Below are 19,313 nucleotides of genomic sequence, written 5' to 3' on the forward strand. Positions count from 1 at the left end.
CGAGCTGTCACCGCTGGGAGCACGAAGACACATCTTCAAATATGCAAACTCTTCTGTCCTCTTCTTCATAAGTGTCTAACTTAAAAGCAAAGTTCTGTTTCCTCTCGCATCATAAAACGGATCGGATTAAAGATTATTATTTAAAAAAGAGGGGGGAAGATAGCTACTGAGGGGCGGGGGGGGGGGCTATGGCAGTGGCCATGTCGATGAGTTACAGCGATAGTGGTAGAGAATAAGGAAAAAATATTGCAGATGTGGGGTCGGGGGGTGAAAAGGAGTAACCATGCTCTTGGTACGGTATTCATTCTCTTGCCAGGGGAAGAAATCCTTGGTTGAAATCGATCTTTACCTTCCACTATCTACCCTCCCCTCGCTGGCAACCCACCACCTCCAACTTCCCTTCAAAGATTCACTCTTATTCTCCTTTCTTGAGTGATTGCTGGCGGAATAAAGGATAAGACCAATGGGTGGAAAAATCAAGCTTTCACCTTTATATCGTGTTGCTTCGGTGGCAGAGTCTGGTTCCTGCTGCCTCAACCACTGATGAATGTCAACATCGGGGCAGCGCACGTAACGATGTCATTTGTTTCAGAAACCGACAGGGGAAGGGGATGTTTGTTGGCTTCACACTCTTTACTCCTCACACCCACACAAACACACACCCTAATAGTTCAACTACAGCATAGCTCTTCGTATCATTAATCCAACCCAACCTTGAAGCCAGCTACCCTCATACGATAACCCAATAAACCATCCGTCAATACTAAGGATGTGTTTGTTTAGATAGGGAATACGAACCAATTTACTCTCACAGTTATCAACTAGGCAGGGCCATTGGGTATTAAACTGCTCTGTCGAACGCAACACTTCGCATTTGTAAGATCTAATCTGTAGCTAGATTAAGTCTGTGAGCAGCGTATTTCTTGAGAAACTTAACACTACGCTCAGAATTCTGTTTATAAACGTTCTGCCTTTTAATAAATCTGAATGTTCATTATAATATAAATTACACAGGAGAGTCACGTTTTTTATATGACACTTTCGAAAGTATTATTATTATCCTTCCACAAATAACAAATTCACTCAAAGACTTGCATTCAGTTCACTTCAGAAGACATAAATTTATACAATTAAAACTCCAGAGACTACAACAGCGTAGTAATACTGAAAAAATATGATGACCCCGAAGATGGGTTTATAACCTCAGACATGTCTTGAATTGAATACAAGTCCTTAGATGAAACTTGCCAAGATGGAAAAAAATAATAACAAATTCATACTTTCAGTTTGTTACAGTGTTTACAAAACTCCACCACCGACTCCTATCCTGGGCCGGATGAATCAAATCCACGTCCTTAAACTCTTATTCCCCCTCAAATACATTTAATATTATCCTCCTTTTACCCTCCCTTAAGTTTCCAACCAAACTTTTATGCGCATTTCTAAATTCCCCCCTGCGCGTTAAATGCCCCTCCCAACTTACAATCCTTCATTTTAATCATGATGAAGATGACAAATTCTAGAGTTTCTCATCATGCGACTATCTCTTCAGTCGCAATGAAACAGAAATGCACCACGGGAATATATACAATAAGAATTACCCAGACGTTTGTGAAGCGGTTCAACATTATTTTTTTTTAAACATTTCGGCGTGATACTTTACAACTTTCATGTCGGCGTGAATCTCTGGGTAAAAACACCCGACTGTTTCCCAAAGTCGCTCCTGTTATGACCGTAAATAACAAGACACGTGTGTCGAAATAAAGTACCAGCGCGGAGTGTAACACATAATAATCTTTTAAGGAGGAATTTTCCTATTAGAACTCCACAATGGCCATCGATAACAAGATGAAGCAAGGCATTTTATTGTAAAACCACTCTCTTCAAGATCCATGCTACCCCATCCCCTATTTCATCCGCTCCTATCCATTTCCCAACTCCAGGACATGCTACCACCTCGAAAAAAAAGAAATCTTCAATTTAGCTAACGTAATTTTCCAATAGCTTCTGTATCCATTGGGATCGGGGATAATTTAACAGTCCTTATAACAAATGATTCGAATACCAAGGGATGACTAGAATAGATTTAAATTAAAATTGAGAAAAGGCGAACAGAAACGTGATTTACATTTAAACTATAGCCAAAAACCTTTCTCGGCAGGCAGCTTCAAGCAAAATACTAGTAAGTGTGTAAAATCGAGACTAATTAATTGTACAGACCTACCTGACATTATAAATTCCGTACAATTGCCCTGTATTGTCTCAGATCTTCACCTCCAACGCAGTTCTCAATAACCAAACGTCACGGTCGAATGGTTAGCACTCCTGCTTCGACTTCGGAAGGCCTCTGGTTCACAAGTCCGGCTAACGTTTTTAGTGTTACCCTCAGTCCTTCAAGAAAAGTGTAATTAATGTACTCTAATTAGCGACGATCGCTTGTTTCCCTACCCATTACATTTCATTATTAATTGTATCCCCCGACACGCTAGAACATTCACTGTACGCCTACTTGCTTGATTTGTCCTTGACCCCAACCCCGACAACCACCTTTCACTTACTCTCCCTACAAGCAATCGCAATCAGTATTGAACCATGCCTGTTCGAATACGCCAGTACTTTTAGACACCTCCAGACACATCAACGTGTCTACTCTCTCATCTTTGGTATGTTTAATTTTACTCTCCAATTATATATTATTATTTCATTTTGTTTTCTATATTCTCTCATATTCATTAGTGTTTCTTTGAATCATTTGCTTTGCAGGCCGATGTAGAACATCAAAAGCATTTCACTTGAAAACAATACATTCGCTCCAATATGTGAAAATAATCTGGATATGAACATCACCAGAAAATATCACCAAAAAAGCTACACAACAGAAATTGTAATTGAGTTTTAAGTTTGTTGATATAATTTTACACCTGAAGATGGTTCGATGAAACCGAAACATGTTGTAAAAATGTTCCAAATGTAAATCGATTATTCGATGTGGAACATAAAATGATAATTTAATTATCTTATTTGTAAATTTTAAATTTTAAATATAATTGTGATTAGACGGACAAAACCGAATAATTAATTTAATATTTGATTCACAATATGACGCAATTATACTATCTTAAGTTTAAGAAAATAAAAATCCCGTTGAAATTACTAATTTTGGATCACTCGAACTTATTTTTCGGAATCGGTAATGCTATCCATCAGACCTTATATACATTATTATAAAGGTTGCAGTAATTCAAATAGAACAACGTCATCATTATAAAGTAGTACAGTAAAAACCTTTCTTCGCATCAAATTTGTCAAGCTTTCTCATGAAAAAGACAGAACGACTTGAAAGTAGGAAGATGGCGCTGTCTCTCTTGGTGGCTCGTGGAAATACACCAGACAAGCTTCCTGTTTCGGATCGTATCCTCGAGATTTTGTTACGGCCTTTAAAATAAACCTTCCACCATTTTGTTCAGCAGCAAAATGCACTGAGCCTTCCCATTCCTTTAAGATACGACAGTAAATTTCATACTTCTACGTTAGCAAGAAAAGTTCTTATTCCAGGACAGTGAGGAAATATTTTAGACTGTTTTAAATAACAGCAACCCTACTTCCTTAACAGGATTGCATCTTCACTTACTACCTTTACAATTTATTTCTTCAGAGAAAATTATAGTCCATTTACAATCCGTTTCCATGATAGTGTAAAAGCAATAAGGCAAAGTAATGGTAATTCTAGACACTTTTTCCTGATTCAATTTATAGAACAAAATGAAGCAACATTACGGTGACAGGCATAGAATTATTTTCTACTTCTTTCAGAGAAAGACATTTACAGCTAAACAGGCTATAAAATATATTTAATTATACAATTCTTGTGTTTGAAATACAAATTAGGAATGTCACGGATATGAAGACACTTTTCTTTGCATACAACAATCTCGTTTCAACAGTAAACGAATAAGTGTTGTGGTTTAAAGTAATTCAGTTCAAAATTTTGTAACAGCTGGACATAAGAAATAAGTGACAGGCCTTCTGATAACTCATAGTGAGTAAGTAAAGTAAAGTTTGTCCCACTATACGCCATGTAGGCGTTTGGGGTGAGTGGAGGTATAGCTCCTCTCTTCCTTGACCTCGGCACTAGATGGGGGTGAGTGGTCAGCATCACGCCCCGGCCGGCTTTACCCCCGGGAAAGGACCCCGGTACCCATTGGAAAGGAGGCTGGGTGGGCCCCAGAGGCTAAGGGGAAAATTCCTCTGCCCCCGTCGGGGATCTAACCCCGGTCGTCCAGCCCGTAGCTAGTCACTATACCGACTGAGCTACGCTGGCTCCTAACTTATAGTGAGTAGACAGAGAAAAGACGAAAAGACGCGAACAGGAAAAATATAAAACATTAGCAAAGTAATTTTTTATCTCGTTGTATGCAACCAAAGAGGAGAAGGAAGACAAGACAAAAGTTTTGGGCAGTTTGAGAGATAGTCCTAAATTACGGCCAGTATCAAACATCGTCCATTTACATAAAAGAACACAAATGCCTATCTCTCTGTCACCTTCCACTTTTCAGATATTCTTTTCTTCTTCGAGAATAACAATATACCTATAAGGAAACCTGAAAAAGGGTCCATAGACAACATAACCAGATCTCTAAGCACCAAAAATGATTACTCTCTGTTAACTTCATTATATTTGCTTCTTAAGACCCATAAATACATGTTAAAGTCCCTCTACGATACAAAACAACTCAATTATTTTCTACAAATTTCAGAGTACCTACAACATGACACAAATATATTTTTTTATTACAGGATTTCTCTAAGTATTATCATTCGCAGTATCAGCTTTCCCGTGCATGAGAACCTCGCCACATACATAGCAGCCTTCTACTTCATCATAATTCATAACCTCATTACATATGACAAATAAAATTACTATTCACTCAATTATAAATAGAAAATGTACTTCAAATATCTCATTTTTAGGCTCATTAACCAGCTTTATCTCTGTTAGCGATAAAGTTGTAATAGTACGCCTATTAGCTTAGGCACGTCTGTCCTCCCGCATGTAATAACTCGATAACAGATGAACGGATTTTCACGAAATTTGATATTAAGATTTCATTATAATTTCTCGAAGCATTCCATAATTGTTGCCATTAGTAAACCATAAAACACTGATACATAAGTGATATTGGAGAATAAATGTACTTTAATTTTGTTGTTTTCAAAAGAATTGTTTTTATTCAGAAATTTTAAGTAAAAAATTCTTCGAAAAGGCACAGTTTGAAATGACGAGGTACCGTACCCCGCTCTTCAGTCAAATTATGTGATCGTCTGGTTAACAAATACGTGTTCCTGAGAACAAAACAGTTTTTATTCCCTTCAAATTACAGTGGGCGGCTCGCCTTTTTTATTCCCTTCAAAGACACAATCTACGAGGCGGGGGGGGGGGGGTACAGCATTTTTAAGGAAGAACAGGAAAAGATGGGTGGAGGATGCATCTTAAGGAGGCTGCAGGAAGATACAAGTGGACGGACCAAACGTGGAAGGGATGGGAGAGAAATAAGAGAAAAGGGAATAAGAAATAAGTTTGAGTTGTTCCCAGTGGTTCCTTCCTAATGACGTTCAACCGGCCGAAATTCACCGTTCATCCGTGACGGGAGGAGGGGAGGGAAGAGGATTGTAGGGAGGGTGAGGTCAAATTGGAGTGAAGGCGGTTGGAGGAGCCCAATTTGCGATGTTCGAACACGGCAACATGGAGGTCGTTACTGCTTCGAACTCTCCTCATCCTGACTGATGCTACGTCGGTCACGGTAAGAGTAATGATTGAGATTTTGTGTCAATTTCCGGAAGGTCAACGCGATAAACAAGTTTGTTACATTGAAGAACTACGACAGCAGGTCTCCGGGTGGAGGCACAATTACACCTTAGAAGCTAATGAACGGGGAAAAAAATGCATCCATTTTACAGGTAACTCACTCCATGGAGCAAAGGCTGTCTTCCGAAACCAGTAACCTACTCAAACAATTCAATGCCCTTTATAGACTCCGAAGAATTATTAGCATTAAGACCTCGGCCCTGATCCCTTGTCCCTATATCCCTGTCTTGAAGTAGAGTGGTACACCCTGCATCTAAAAAGCCCATCTTACAGTTTTCGTTCATCTACGCTCAGTTGGGTTTATAAAGAATTTTTCTGATTCACCATTCGACACTATTAAATCCTCCATTTCAAAATTCAGGTTGTGTCATAAGATAGTGAATGCCAGTGCCTACAGTTTCATTAAAAACAACTGTTAATATTACTTTTATTGAGAAAATAATACCCCTCTTTAAAATATGGATGCAACAACATTTTGAAGCACACTATACTTGGGGTGCTATATAGTAAAATACGGAAAACTTCATAATTACCACGAACCCTCTTTCGTCTCAATTTAGTCTTGGAAAACTCAATTTCAAACTATTTAAAATATTCCCATGGGAGAATAGTGAGTCTCTAAGAGACGACGGGGAAGGGTAGGAACTGTGAATCCTGTCAGTAAAGTCTTTACAAAAACAATCGATTTTCGTTTTCCCTGACATACACGAGGGAAGGAAAAAGGACGACAGATATCCCGACTGCACTCCTGATGAGACAGCAGCTGAGAGTAATTCCAGGGGCCGAATGGGAGAGCATTTACCACCACCACAGTTCATTCAAATTATACGAACTCCATTTTTGAAAACGGTGTCAGGAAGACCAACTACAACAACACTTAACAGACTTGCCAAAAGTGAAGGGTCGCTCTGATTAGTACCCCTTTACGTATTCTCATGAAATAAGCGAAAATGCAAAATCAGCAATTCTCTAATTTCTGCCTTATGTAACATATAAAATCTATTATTTTACCGGCGTTCCAGAGGTCCATGCTGCCTCCATCATAAAGGCGATGAGGAATACGCGCGAGGTTTATTTATCGTCCTGATGATGGAGGCAGCAAGGGCCTCCGAAACGTATGTAAGTCTCTACCAAACTACACGGCGCTGCAACCCAGAAAATAGCCATGCTCATCATTGTCTTGTATATCCTCGATGTATTAATTCTCTCAGTACGTATAATTCAGCAGATATTTAGGTATTCTATTACGTTCTATTTGACCGTGAATGTTTTAATAGCCTACGCTGTTACAATTTGAAAAAGTCTATTTACAGTTCGTCTGTGCATTACGTTTGCAAATTGCATTCATTTACGTAAATGTCACATTTTAAGGAGAAGTTTAATTTTTCAATTAATGATGACAATTGATGTCCTTTCGCTCTGTGACCTAATTTTAACAGCCGCATACTACAGAATATCAAAAAGCATTCGTCATAATTTTGAAATTCTTTCTTACAATGCTGTCCTAGTTCCTCCATATTTGTACTACAACTTACCATCGTTTTCGTATATCGCCGCGTATTTGCATAGAAAAATAGCCCCCCCCCCCAAAAAAAAAATAATATTCTGATAAAACAGGGTGGTAGCTTGTAGCCTGGATTCATCTTTCTAAGAGATAAGAGCTTGGGGCAAGTCCGTAGAAATACGGTAATGAATATTCCAACGTCATAAACAGCGGAAAAGAAATTCTTGAATACATAAGCAACATCAGCTTCTCAAGAGGGACGATACAACATATGAAATATATAAAATTTTCTACGTCTTCGAAAACAATTTTACTTCTTAAAACCCACAACTTCCTCCAAAAAGCCATATTTTTGTCTCACATGTAATTCGTTACTTTATCGACTTATTTTTACTTTGCAGATATTCACGACTGTCTCCTCTCCTCAGGTCCCAAGACCACTTAATTAGTTTCTAGTGTAGCGTCATGCGCTAATCAACTAACGATTCTGTATAATGGACTAGCAGGCTGAGAGAGAGAGGGAGGAGAGAGGGAGAATCGATAGAAGAAAGTTTTTGTGATGGGAATCACTGGCTGAGGCCCAAGTGTACTCTCGTCTTTCCACACTAAACCAGTGGTCGGCCAATCAATCGATCTCCCTGACGGAACACAAAGCCGCTAGCTTTCAGACTAAACTTGAGTGAAGTACCAACACTCAACACTAAACGTTTTTTTTTTAAAGTCGACCGGTCAGCTGATGGTGGAGTCTACAAGTTCGTGAACACACCCCAGGATTTTCTGCTTTAGAAGATTTTCAGCGATCGCTTTAGGCTCGTAATCTACATTCAAACAACAGGCACTAGAAACAGTTTATTCGAAGAATGTAATACAGCAACTTTTTCTCAAATGCTTATTAAGATCCACTACATGTTTCGATCTTATTTGGTCATCTTCAGGTAGTTCTCTAAGTGCACAAAACTAACAGATATAACTGATTAATTGTACATTTGAAACACAATATTTCCATGGATCTGTGCGATTTCTTAACAATTTTTCGTAACAGGTTTGTATACTTAAAAGCGGAGGAATTATGACCCAGAGCAGAAAATATTTTTTCGGGAAAAAACCTTTTGCTAAAATGTAAGGGAGAATATTATAAGTTATATGGCTAATTCATAAGATGTTTGTTAATATATATATATAATGTTTAATACCAACCCAAATACAACTAGCATTATTATCACCAGAGAATCAAAATGCGACCACACAAATACCTTCAGAAATATCGCCAACAAAACACGAAATCCATCAACATCAAAAACACTACAACCTCCATTCTTTTCCATTTTGCCAGATGAATCTCGTCATTTCTTCACCTGCACTTCAGCAAAGCGGAGAACTAAGTTCCCTCTCAGCTTCGGGTAATTTCTCGATATGTCAAGTTTGCTAGCCCATTTATGTAGGATTTGAGGTTTTTCACGGCGGTCAGTCTGAAGATGGCTATCTTCTGGGATGCAGACTGGTAGAAGATTACCGACGTTTCAGAGGTCCTTGCTGCCCCTGAAATCAGGGCGATGATGATGCAGATAGGAAAGACCTCTGAAACGTCGGTAAACGTCTAACAGACCACACGGCGTGACACCAAAGAAGACAGCCATCTTCTTGATGGTCCATTATTAGACAACCCTTCTCTTAAAAGTTTAGTGATTATTATATTTAAATTTTGAATATTCTATATAGTATATAGTATAGTCTCGGGTTCGATTCCCGGCGGTGCCCGAATTTATGACTTGTGTTGGGCAAGGCCGTGGTCTAGGCAACACGGAGTTTTCCTCCGTGGCATCCCAACAATTACTCCATTCACACACAGAAGAAGGCAATGGCAAACCACTTCTGGATCATCTGCCAAGAACGTATATGAACAGGTCCCAGTCCGAGAAAAGGATGGAAGGATCCTGTTCATATGGACCTGTCGTCAGACAGAACACTAAATAAATAAAATAAATAGTATATAATTTTAGTTTTTGAGTTCTGTTTTCAGGATCTGGAGAAATTGCGAAGAAATGAATCTACAGTACGTACTCTTCACAGCATTTCATCGACATAATTAAATCATGAAATAAGAGACCGGTGGGGCATGTAGCATGCATGAGGAAATTAGAGATATTTGCAAAACTTTAGTCAGCCTGAATTAAAGTGACCACTTGTAAGACCCAATCGTAAATGAAAGAATCATATTAATATTTTTCTGATGGCAACGTCGTTTCAAGGTTTGAATTGGATTAATCTGGCTCAGGACAAGGACCTTTCACGAGCTCTTGTGAACAAAATAATTAAAATTCTGTCTACATGAGAACGGGGTTTCTCAGCCAGTCTCCGTACGCACCCGATTCCATGGAACCAGTTACTAAAATAGATATGTAAATAAGACTACTGTCTGACTGGGGTAGGCGAAGTGCCAACTTGCACCAACATAACCTAGTAAAATATCCCTTGCTTACATCTTTAAAATATAAACAAAAACGTAAATAGAGAAGTTCGTTTGGACAAAGAAAACTCTTTTAAGATTCTTGTTTCCCTATTTACTTCTAGCAATCAATTTTTCGACTTTTTCCATTCCGCCCTCTGCCTCTCAACTTTATTTTATCCCTTTCTGTTCGCAATTTTGCGCAAACGTAGCTTCTTTTGTGTAACCATAGTAATGACTGTTCGCCGTAGATGACAGTAGCAATGGCTGCGTTCTGAAGAGTCAGGGGCGAAGCACAACTGCGCCGAGGTTGAAAGATGGGTGTCAGAAGACGGGGTGTGTGTGTCGCTCTTCACTATTGTCTTCCTCCACTGACGAGATTTCTTCTTCTTCCTCTTTTCCTTCTACATCCCTTCGTCTTTTTTCTCTCTTCTTGTTCTATCTCGCGCGCCAGACAAGAGGACAATATAACAAGGTATGGAGCAGACGTCGACTTGAAACAACGAATTTCTTCCACTGCAGAAATAACTATTTCCTTAAAAAAAAAAATAGTCTAGAAAGTGTTAAACCCGTCGTAATGAAACAACCAAAGAAATTAAGAATAAAACATTCTGAAACTTTAGGGTTAATTCAACATTTTCTTGAAGTGAAACTCGTAACGGGCCTCTTCGAAATCGAATTATAAGATTACATAGGACTATCTTAAATGATTCTGTCTAAACTTCGGTGCATTATTCATAGTAACTCTGAAGAGATTCTGTAAACAATTTATCGACACTACCTGCTCTTTATCATACTTGGGCTATTTTATGAGGGCGGTTTGTAGACGAAATTACATAAGAATAGCGAAATATGTTAATTAAATCTGAGTACAAATCATATTTCAACATTTGTGATATTATCGTAAACTATTAGAATTAAAATATCTGTAAATAATAGTAACAAGTAGAAATGAATTGGATGATGAATGTCTTGGATCCATAAGGACGTGGAAAAGTTGAATTTATCGTATCGTAAAATTTTACGGAAATATCATAATTTACACAGTTCCATACAGAACGTTTTAATAAGAAAATATAGAATTTGTACATTGAGCTATATTTAAAAAAAAAACATTTTCACCTCTGATACCGCGGGCCTCAAGAAACGAGTTTAATAACCGAGTAGCTATCTCATAAAAAAAATTAGAGACCCTTGGTTTATGACGTCAAGTAGCCATTCCATCAAATTAACATCTCATGAAAGAACGACCATAAAAATAGAAGATTACTCACTTTTGTTTATGACTATACATCGGCCCAATTCCCGCCCAGACTTCAAAAATATGCTAAGGTCAATTTAGAACGGTTAGCGGTTAGAACGCTGGCCTTGTAATCCTGGGGTCTCGGGTTCGATTCCCGGCGGTGCCCGAATTTATAACTTGTGTTGGGCAAGGCCGTGGTCTAGGCAACACGGAGTTTTCCTCCGTAGCATCCGAACAATTACTCCATTCACACACAGTAGAAGGCAATGGCAAACCACTTCTGGATCATCTGCCAAGAACGTATATGAACATGTCCCAGTCCGAGAAAAGGATGGAAGGATCCTGTTCATACGGACCTGTCGTCAGACAGAACACTAAATAAAAATAAATAATTCCTGCGGTTATTTATTCTGCAGTATAAATAGCGTATATTCGGCATGGGTACAGTGGAAGGGTAAGTTGTTGAGAAGAAAAAGGCACACGTTTGCTGGGGCGTAAAGGTGTTTGTATGGGGATGAAGAAAAATGACGCCGATCAACGCCAAGGCTCTAAGCTTCTATTGTCAAACTCGTGGTTTTAAAAGGATATCTGTTCAACACGGAAAAAGGTTTCTGCACTCCCTCACCCTTTCTTACGCCATAGAAAATCGTGCTTCTTGCAATTCTTACCAGCGTTGTTCATTATAATCCACATCAGTAAAAGTGAAGTCAAAGGGTTGTTCCTCGAGGCGTCATTTGCCCAGAAACACGCAGAAAACCTCTCAAGCAAACGCTTAAGTAAATCTTTAAGCCCTTATGTCTTGTAATGACTGTACATTACATTCCTGTGCAGCTATGCCAAAAGAAGGCAGGGGATCCCCCCCAAAAGTATTTGTTATAATTAATTTTAAAGGCTCTCAAATGGCCAGTATAATAATACGAGTAGATAGTTCCTGTTTTATACCTAAAATAGATCTCATACTTTAATGTTGCTTTCATTAAACAATTTTATTTCGAATTTCGAAAATTACGCCACGGTCTCAAAAAAATATGCATAATAAAAAGATTAACCCCCCCCCCCCCAAAAAAAACCCGTTCCGGTTGAAGACACAATCCAAAGAAATTGTTGCAGAAAATATGGCATATAAATAAATGCTACTCTTAGAAATACGCTTGAGAAAATTCGTTTCGAAAATCAGGCACAAGTGCGCACAAAAACCTCGGATAAAATGTTAAATATAATTTCCCACTGTACTACGAAGATTTTTATTTTTAAAAAAACTGTAGATTTCTGATAACTGCGGCGTAGAAATATGTATTTGTTCGATTTAATTTAATTCCAAAGGAAACTGTTAGCGTAACAACAAATTATTAATAAATGTTACTCGTCAACATCACGCAACTCTGTAAAGCCTACATCGGTCTATATTTATTCGCGTCATGTCAATGAAGTATTTAAAAACGCAGATTTAATGTACTTTCGTAGAACAATAAAGACTCTCTCCAGTCCACTGAACACCGACGTGAAATAAATTTCCGTTTTGAGTACCGACTCAAGAATCTTTCCTTTTATTTACATAAACTCGATTACCAAAAACGAACGAAAACTATATACGAATTGTTCTGACATATCTCAATGGGATCCATTAGTCTCACACATGATCAAGACCTGTAACGGGGAACAGATAAACGTCTAACACTGTAATGAAAGGAAACGTACTCATCCACTGCGCAGAAATTTCCCACGAAGGCCAGCTGTCCACTGCCACTACGTAGTCACACAAACAGAACACATGACTCACAGTGACTCACTGCTCACATAACCTGTAATAAAAATTTTAAGTTACTAACTCTGACTCATTCTGACTGCATGTTTATTTACCACACTTCAAACTTAACCAAAAACTTCTAAACAGGCGCAAAAATCGATAATTTAATCTCAGAATCATTTTGTCGTGAGACATTGTGTGTATATTATTAAAAATATCAAAGTTACAACCCAGTCAAAATACAAGTTACGTTAGCCATATTCCATGTGTTTCCCAACAATATGGCCATAGTGGTCACACGATCTGAGGCGCAGGCCTTGGGCATTACCTACACAAATCATTGCATTATGACAACCTCAAATTTACATCACACGTATCTGAGATATTTTACACTTTCAGGTATGTAAAATAACTGCATACATTACAACACTCACATAAAATTATTCTTCACAACCCTGATATATCTGATTTACTGACATCATCAGAGAAACTGACATGTTTAGTAGTACTTTTAAGTTTTTTTAGCACTAAAACTATAATTGAGGTTAGGAACACTTCTTCACCCACTAAATTATGTACTTTTTACTGCTCACACTATTATTTATAGAATGAATGTTGTACAATAGTAATACCAGAAATCTAAATACCCATATTTCACACAATACTCACATCCACCTGGAAGTTATATTCCCACATTGTCACCGCAAAACACGAAAAACAATTATTATGCAAATCACACAACAGTATTATTTACACTACCACCAAAACAGCACAACCTAAGTTAACCTTGTGCAGCATAATATTAATCACAAAACGAAAACGCAATATGTAATTATTACAACTTATGTTTGGCCATAAAAGACTAACAATCCCGAACCATTTTATCTTAACGCTAATACACCATGATGAAGCAGTATTTTGGTATCACGCCAGTTGAAACGATGATTACGTGCATGAAAGAGAAGGACGTGTACCTCACCGCCATCTATGAGCAAATTTAAAAACCACTGAAATTAAACACGGCAGTCGGCATGTTGTGCAATGTAATTATTTATTATCACCTTGAATTTAAAGCGATTTTAACTTGTATTGTTCTCATGAGTATTTCACGACTACGTGCGCGTGTGTGAAAGTTTGTTTTATCACTACGAAACAATTAAATGCGTTCTAATTTTGATAGTTTCACATTTAGCGTTTTCTAAATAGTAGTCCGGAGATGAAAAGGACAAAATAGTTTTCCCCCTCTAGTACATTCAGTAAATGCAGGTGATTTTCCAATAGCAAATTCAGCGTGCTAAAAATGTCAAGAAATTGTCTTCAAAATTTTAAATTTGAAAGATAACTAGTAGACAACAAAGACAGTCAACCACCCAATCTGCAGATAAAAATAACAACGAAACTTAATTTGTAATATTAAGTATAGGACGTCTCAAAATACAATCACACGATACATACCTTCCAAATTGCAAGAGAAAAGGAATCAATAAAAAAACCCTATAACTTACGTTCACATAAACATAAGCAAATTTTTAACAGATTACATATTACAAATAAACTCTACATTTTCCCATATGTGCCCTTAATATTTTTCTAAAAAAAAATACATCATAAAACATAGGTCTAACAAAAAAGGTTGAATACCACTGATCTAGACCATACCATTTCTTTACGATTAATGACAATATTATGCTTATATATCTGCTGCTTAACGTTTCAAGTTTGCAGACCATCTTTTATGCATGCCAGATGTCCCGTCCATCTTTTCCTCTTTAATATTATCACCCTAATAATATTTGGTAATTAGTGTAATTTATAAAGTTCCACGGTACGAAATTTTCTCTATTATCCCGTCACTTCTCCTCTGGGTCATCTCTTTTGCGATAAAGAATCCTTAGGGCTTTTGGGACAATATTTATAAATGTCTGTGTTTAGTGATTTAGAATTTCCCATCATTCTTTATAAGAAGTTTACTAATCTATTAAAGTAACTGGATAATATTGAAGTTCTAAGTGACAAGACATAAACGATTTAAATTTCGAGGGTAAAATCATTAACTTGGGGGGGGGGGGCTTATGCTGTGCTCGATTAATTGCCATCGCATCACCAGAGGGTGGCTAAGAAATGTACCCTGCAAGGCGGGGAAAGCTCTGAGAGAAAGAGAGAGAGATAGAGAGAAAACTTCATAAAGTAATTAAGCTGCTAGATTAATGAGGTGGATTATATGTCAGAAATCCTAGCGCCAAGAATCTCGCTGTTTCTCGCTTGGGCCAATTTCAGCAAAACAGACTTGGAAACAAAACTGTTAGGCAACCAACGTCGGAACTCAAAATGGACGAAGTGACGGCAGAGAGGGAAGGGGGGGGGGGGGGGGGGCTTTAGAATCTACTAATTTTTTTGTAGGTATTAGAACATGCCTATAGTGGGTTTCCAGAGAATTCTTTATATATTATTTAAATCTTGTCCGTCTAATCACAATAAATTCTTATTAAATATTAAAATAATTAACATTTAAAATATTTAAAATATTAAATGATGTTCTTTATCGAAATATTCGATTTACATTAGACCATTTCGATAAAGAACATCATTTAATATTTTAAATGTTAATTATTGTAATATTTTAATATTTAATAAGAATTTATTGTGATTAGACGGACAAGATTTAAATAATATATATTTATTATATCACAATATGACGCAACTTTACCATCTCAGAGAATTCTTTCTTTTCTGACATAACGCTATAATACCTAGAAAAGAAATTGTGCATAATGTAACAATTTTGGCGCGTTCGGTCTGTTAATATGTGTAGATTTCAAATTTCTTAAAGCTAAGTTTTTGCTGTCTCTCTTAAAAACAGCGCAAAATGTAGGAGGCGGACGATCAAGACTCTCCTTTGTAAAATTTGATCAAATCCAGTTCATATGTTCTCCGGTGAAACGTGACACTGCATAAAGCAGCCATCTTGCAAGCCCTCGGCCAAAAAATATGTGGCTGTGTCAGGGTTGTCCAACTTTTTTCTCTCCTCGAGCCAGTATAGATTTCCCGTTCTGGCACAATATTGAAAATTACTAACCAATTAACGTTATTATTATTCAGAGATGACAAATTACACAAAGTATAAACTTAAACATAAATGTTATTATAAAGGCACTTTACCGTAGATTAGCAGACGAGACAAGAAACACAACTTCTTTTAATCCTTCGGAGTAAAACAGAAAAAAATTAACAAACAATTTCACGGTCTGTTTAAAATTCCTCTCGGACTGAATGTGTCCCTCTGGTACCTTGTTCGACCACTCTGAACAGTACAATTAAAAAAAATAGATTTATACCCATAATAGAGTCCAGGTCTTTAGTGGAAACTTGGTGATTATAAATCCTCATATTTTGTGCCTAGTTTTGTTCAAAACGTACTTGGATACAGAAACTTTTTTATTTGATTCAATCAGTTCTTCTTCAGTCTTTCATAAATCCGTATCTTTTCACACGAAAGAAAATTATTACTGGTTCATAGTTAGAAGGGAAGGAGAGTACTGAGAAGAAATTCCGCACAGCAGGAGTATAAAAAGAATAAAACATCTAAAAAATATATCCTTCAGTGGGTACATCCAAGTGATCCATTTCCATCGTCTCTCTGATTATATGCCTACTAGTATGGTATATTCCATGCAGAAACGAAATCCGGCCATGCGTGGATTGATTGAAGACTCTCTCTTCTCGCCAATCTCTTTGATCTTACACTCTGGTAAGTTTCTTGGGCGACAAACGAACGTAAAGGAATTCCCGATTCAATATTTGGGCAAGTTTGAGGCTGAATATAGAAACTCCGGTCGAAAGGTGGCAGAACCTCACAATATCCTATATTGGTGATACGGTATGATGAACTTAATTCTATAATACACTGAAAGATGTTCTACAAATCTCTTGACCCACGGTAAAATTCTTTTGTATATTTACAGTATTTCTTCTTTTAGAAAAATTTAAAAGTGGCATATGTCCCTTGAGAAAATTCGCGGTTTGTTAAATCTCGTTAACTAAATCATTCCTAATATTAATGTTACGCCGCGTAGTCTAGTAGAAGTTCACTTCTTCAGACTCAACCCGTTTCTTACCTCCAAGAAAAAAATCACCAAACCACCGACACAAATGTTATCTTTAATGAAATGCTTTTACTCTACGTTTTACCCGCTGTTTTGTATGGGTGTGAAACTTGGTCTCTCACGTTAGGGTAAGAAAACAGACGGAGGGTACTTGGAGAACAGGGAGCTTGGGAGAATACTTAGACCTAAGAGGGAGGGCGTGGCATTCTGTAGAAAAGTCCATACTGAGAAGCCCTATAATTTGTGTTCTTCGCCAAATATTATTAAGGTGGTCAAACTAAGGATGCTGAGATGGAGTGGGCATGTAGCGCGCATGGGGGGACAGAACTATGTGCAAAAACGTTTGCTGTCAGGTCTGAAAGGAAATAGAGCACTCATGAGATCTGAGCGTGGATGGGAGAATAATATTAAAATGGATCTTAGGGCAGTGGGTTTTGAGGGCGTGAATTGGATACATCTGTATATAAGATTTGAGGTTTTCACAGCTGTGAGTATGAAGATTTCTGTCTCCTGGATATATCTGGCTCGAGTTAAGAATTGTTGTCTCTAAAAGACGGGTAATTTTTTGGTTTGCTGAATCTACTATAAACTGCTCAAGAAGTTAACCAGTTGTAACTATTTCAGGGCTATGGTTTTTCACTGCCGAAGCTGTAGATAATTCCCTGTAAGTGGCATGACAATTATTTATGCTGAATGTTGAGTGAATCGATTGGTTTCCGTATCTATTAATTTAATCCAGTGTTCAGAGCTTACGTCACCTCGCCTATTCCGCCTACGCTGTGCGTGTATGGCACAGTAATGTGTGAAATCCTCATCATCAGCTGCATTATGCATATACTGAAGCTGAGAAATCCTATTTGTGGTGATCGAATTGCTAATCTGAGCAGAAAATGTAAATCACTGCACGAGAGCATTCGCTTTATTAAACAAAGTATCTGGCTCCGAAAAGCATACACGATTGGATCATGGAATGTATCAGGGACAGACAGCAATGTTGTTTACCTGACACACTTTTATGATAAAATGACGTATATAAATATAAATGCACAGAAGGTACATTCTAGGTTCTTGCTTCACGTACTACTCTGTCTGTATGCCAATGTTTCGGAGGAACATACTGCTTCCATCTTCCACAACTAAAAGACCATCATGGGTATTTATAACGCCGTGAAAATATCAAATTCTAGGCGAATAATTACTTTTATCATGAGAGATCAATGTAATATTATAATAAATATTTGACGTGATGTAGTCCATTAAAATAAATGTCGTCCTTAGGTCAATAGGAACTTATACTCTTTCGATATAAATGTTATTGGAAACGTACTCATGTACAGTAGGCATTTCTTTCAGGAATCGGTCTTTAAGCCCGGTCCAATTTCCAGATATGCAGTATACATTTTGACAGGTCCGTTTAGACCACATGGAGAGAAAACCCTTGAGGGAAATAGTACTTCAATATGGAGATGAGATCCACCCACAAAACTACAGCCGCCAGTTGATGAAGGGATATTCAACTGCGCAATCTTAGATAGCAATAATTTCACTTGCATCTATTGTTCAGTTCCACAGTAATTTATGCAGCAAGCCTGCCGGTCTGTACGCCCAGCCTTCCCTTAGATGTGGGGTGGTACGTTGCCACATTCACCCCTGCCAAATGTTATAATTGTGCTACATTGTATCGAGTGGTTGGGGCATTATTCATCATGTTCTATTAGAAATCCCAAATCCCAACCCCTCGTAGTTACACAGCAGCAGCCAAGCAAAGGGGCAGAGTAAAGGCAAGGCTGTGGAACAATCACTAAATTGCTACTTGAATGTTCTAGATTGTTCGTCACAACTGGGGCGCGAAGTGGCGGAAATCTCGCAGCTCCTCAAATAATTATACCAATTATCATGATAATGATAATTAGGGTATGAAAGGAGGGAAAATTATTCATTTATAATATACATTTTGTGAATCTTTTAATTAAAGCAATTCATGTAATGATTTTAACACGCGTAAAATATACTTTATAAGAAAATTTAAAAGCAAAAGGCAAATTGACTTTTAAAATTACAGTCACTAGTTTAAAAACCCGCTTAAATTCAGCTGTAAATAATATTTTTTTCGAATATTAATCCCTTGTCCTCTTTTTTTTTTTGTAATATATTCCTTTATTACATTAATCTCATTGCCTGCTTTCTCCACATTTCTTTCTATCCATTTCATTTGTCCATCCTGTCCTCATTCCTGTCATTTCTTCATTTCCTTTATCACTTTCTTTCTATTACCTTCCTTCCGAAACATGTCTTCACTGAATAACAGAAAATAAACAATAATTCATAAGGTTTCGCCAATACACATACAGCGTAAGCAATCGCTCGTCTTCCAAAATTATTTATTTCATCACAAAATCATAAT

The 19,313-nt window shown here is 37.4% G+C and overlaps 1 long non-coding RNA gene across 4 annotated transcripts in view; it reads right to left on the reverse strand.

The window, feature by feature from the left end:
* LOC110837718 (uncharacterized) overlaps nt 1-19,313 on the reverse strand; it is a 325,396-nt gene that overhangs the window by 266,126 nt on the left and 39,957 nt on the right. For 3 of the 4 annotated variants that reach the window (XR_015534311.1, XR_015534315.1, XR_015534312.1), the window contains exon 2: nt 12,758-12,861. This is a non-coding gene — a long non-coding RNA (uncharacterized LOC110837718). Of the gene's footprint in view, nt 1-12,757; nt 12,862-13,475; nt 13,716-19,313 lie in introns of those variants that run through there. The other variant, XR_015534313.1, reaches the window with a different exon arrangement.

The sequence above is a fragment of the Zootermopsis nevadensis genome, unplaced genomic scaffold, assembly GCF_977971745.1.
Source record: "Zootermopsis nevadensis isolate Lab colony 2312 unplaced genomic scaffold, Znev_1.0 Znev_ptg000001l, whole genome shotgun sequence".
Taxonomy (NCBI): Eukaryota; Metazoa; Arthropoda; class Insecta; order Blattodea; family Termopsidae; genus Zootermopsis; species Zootermopsis nevadensis.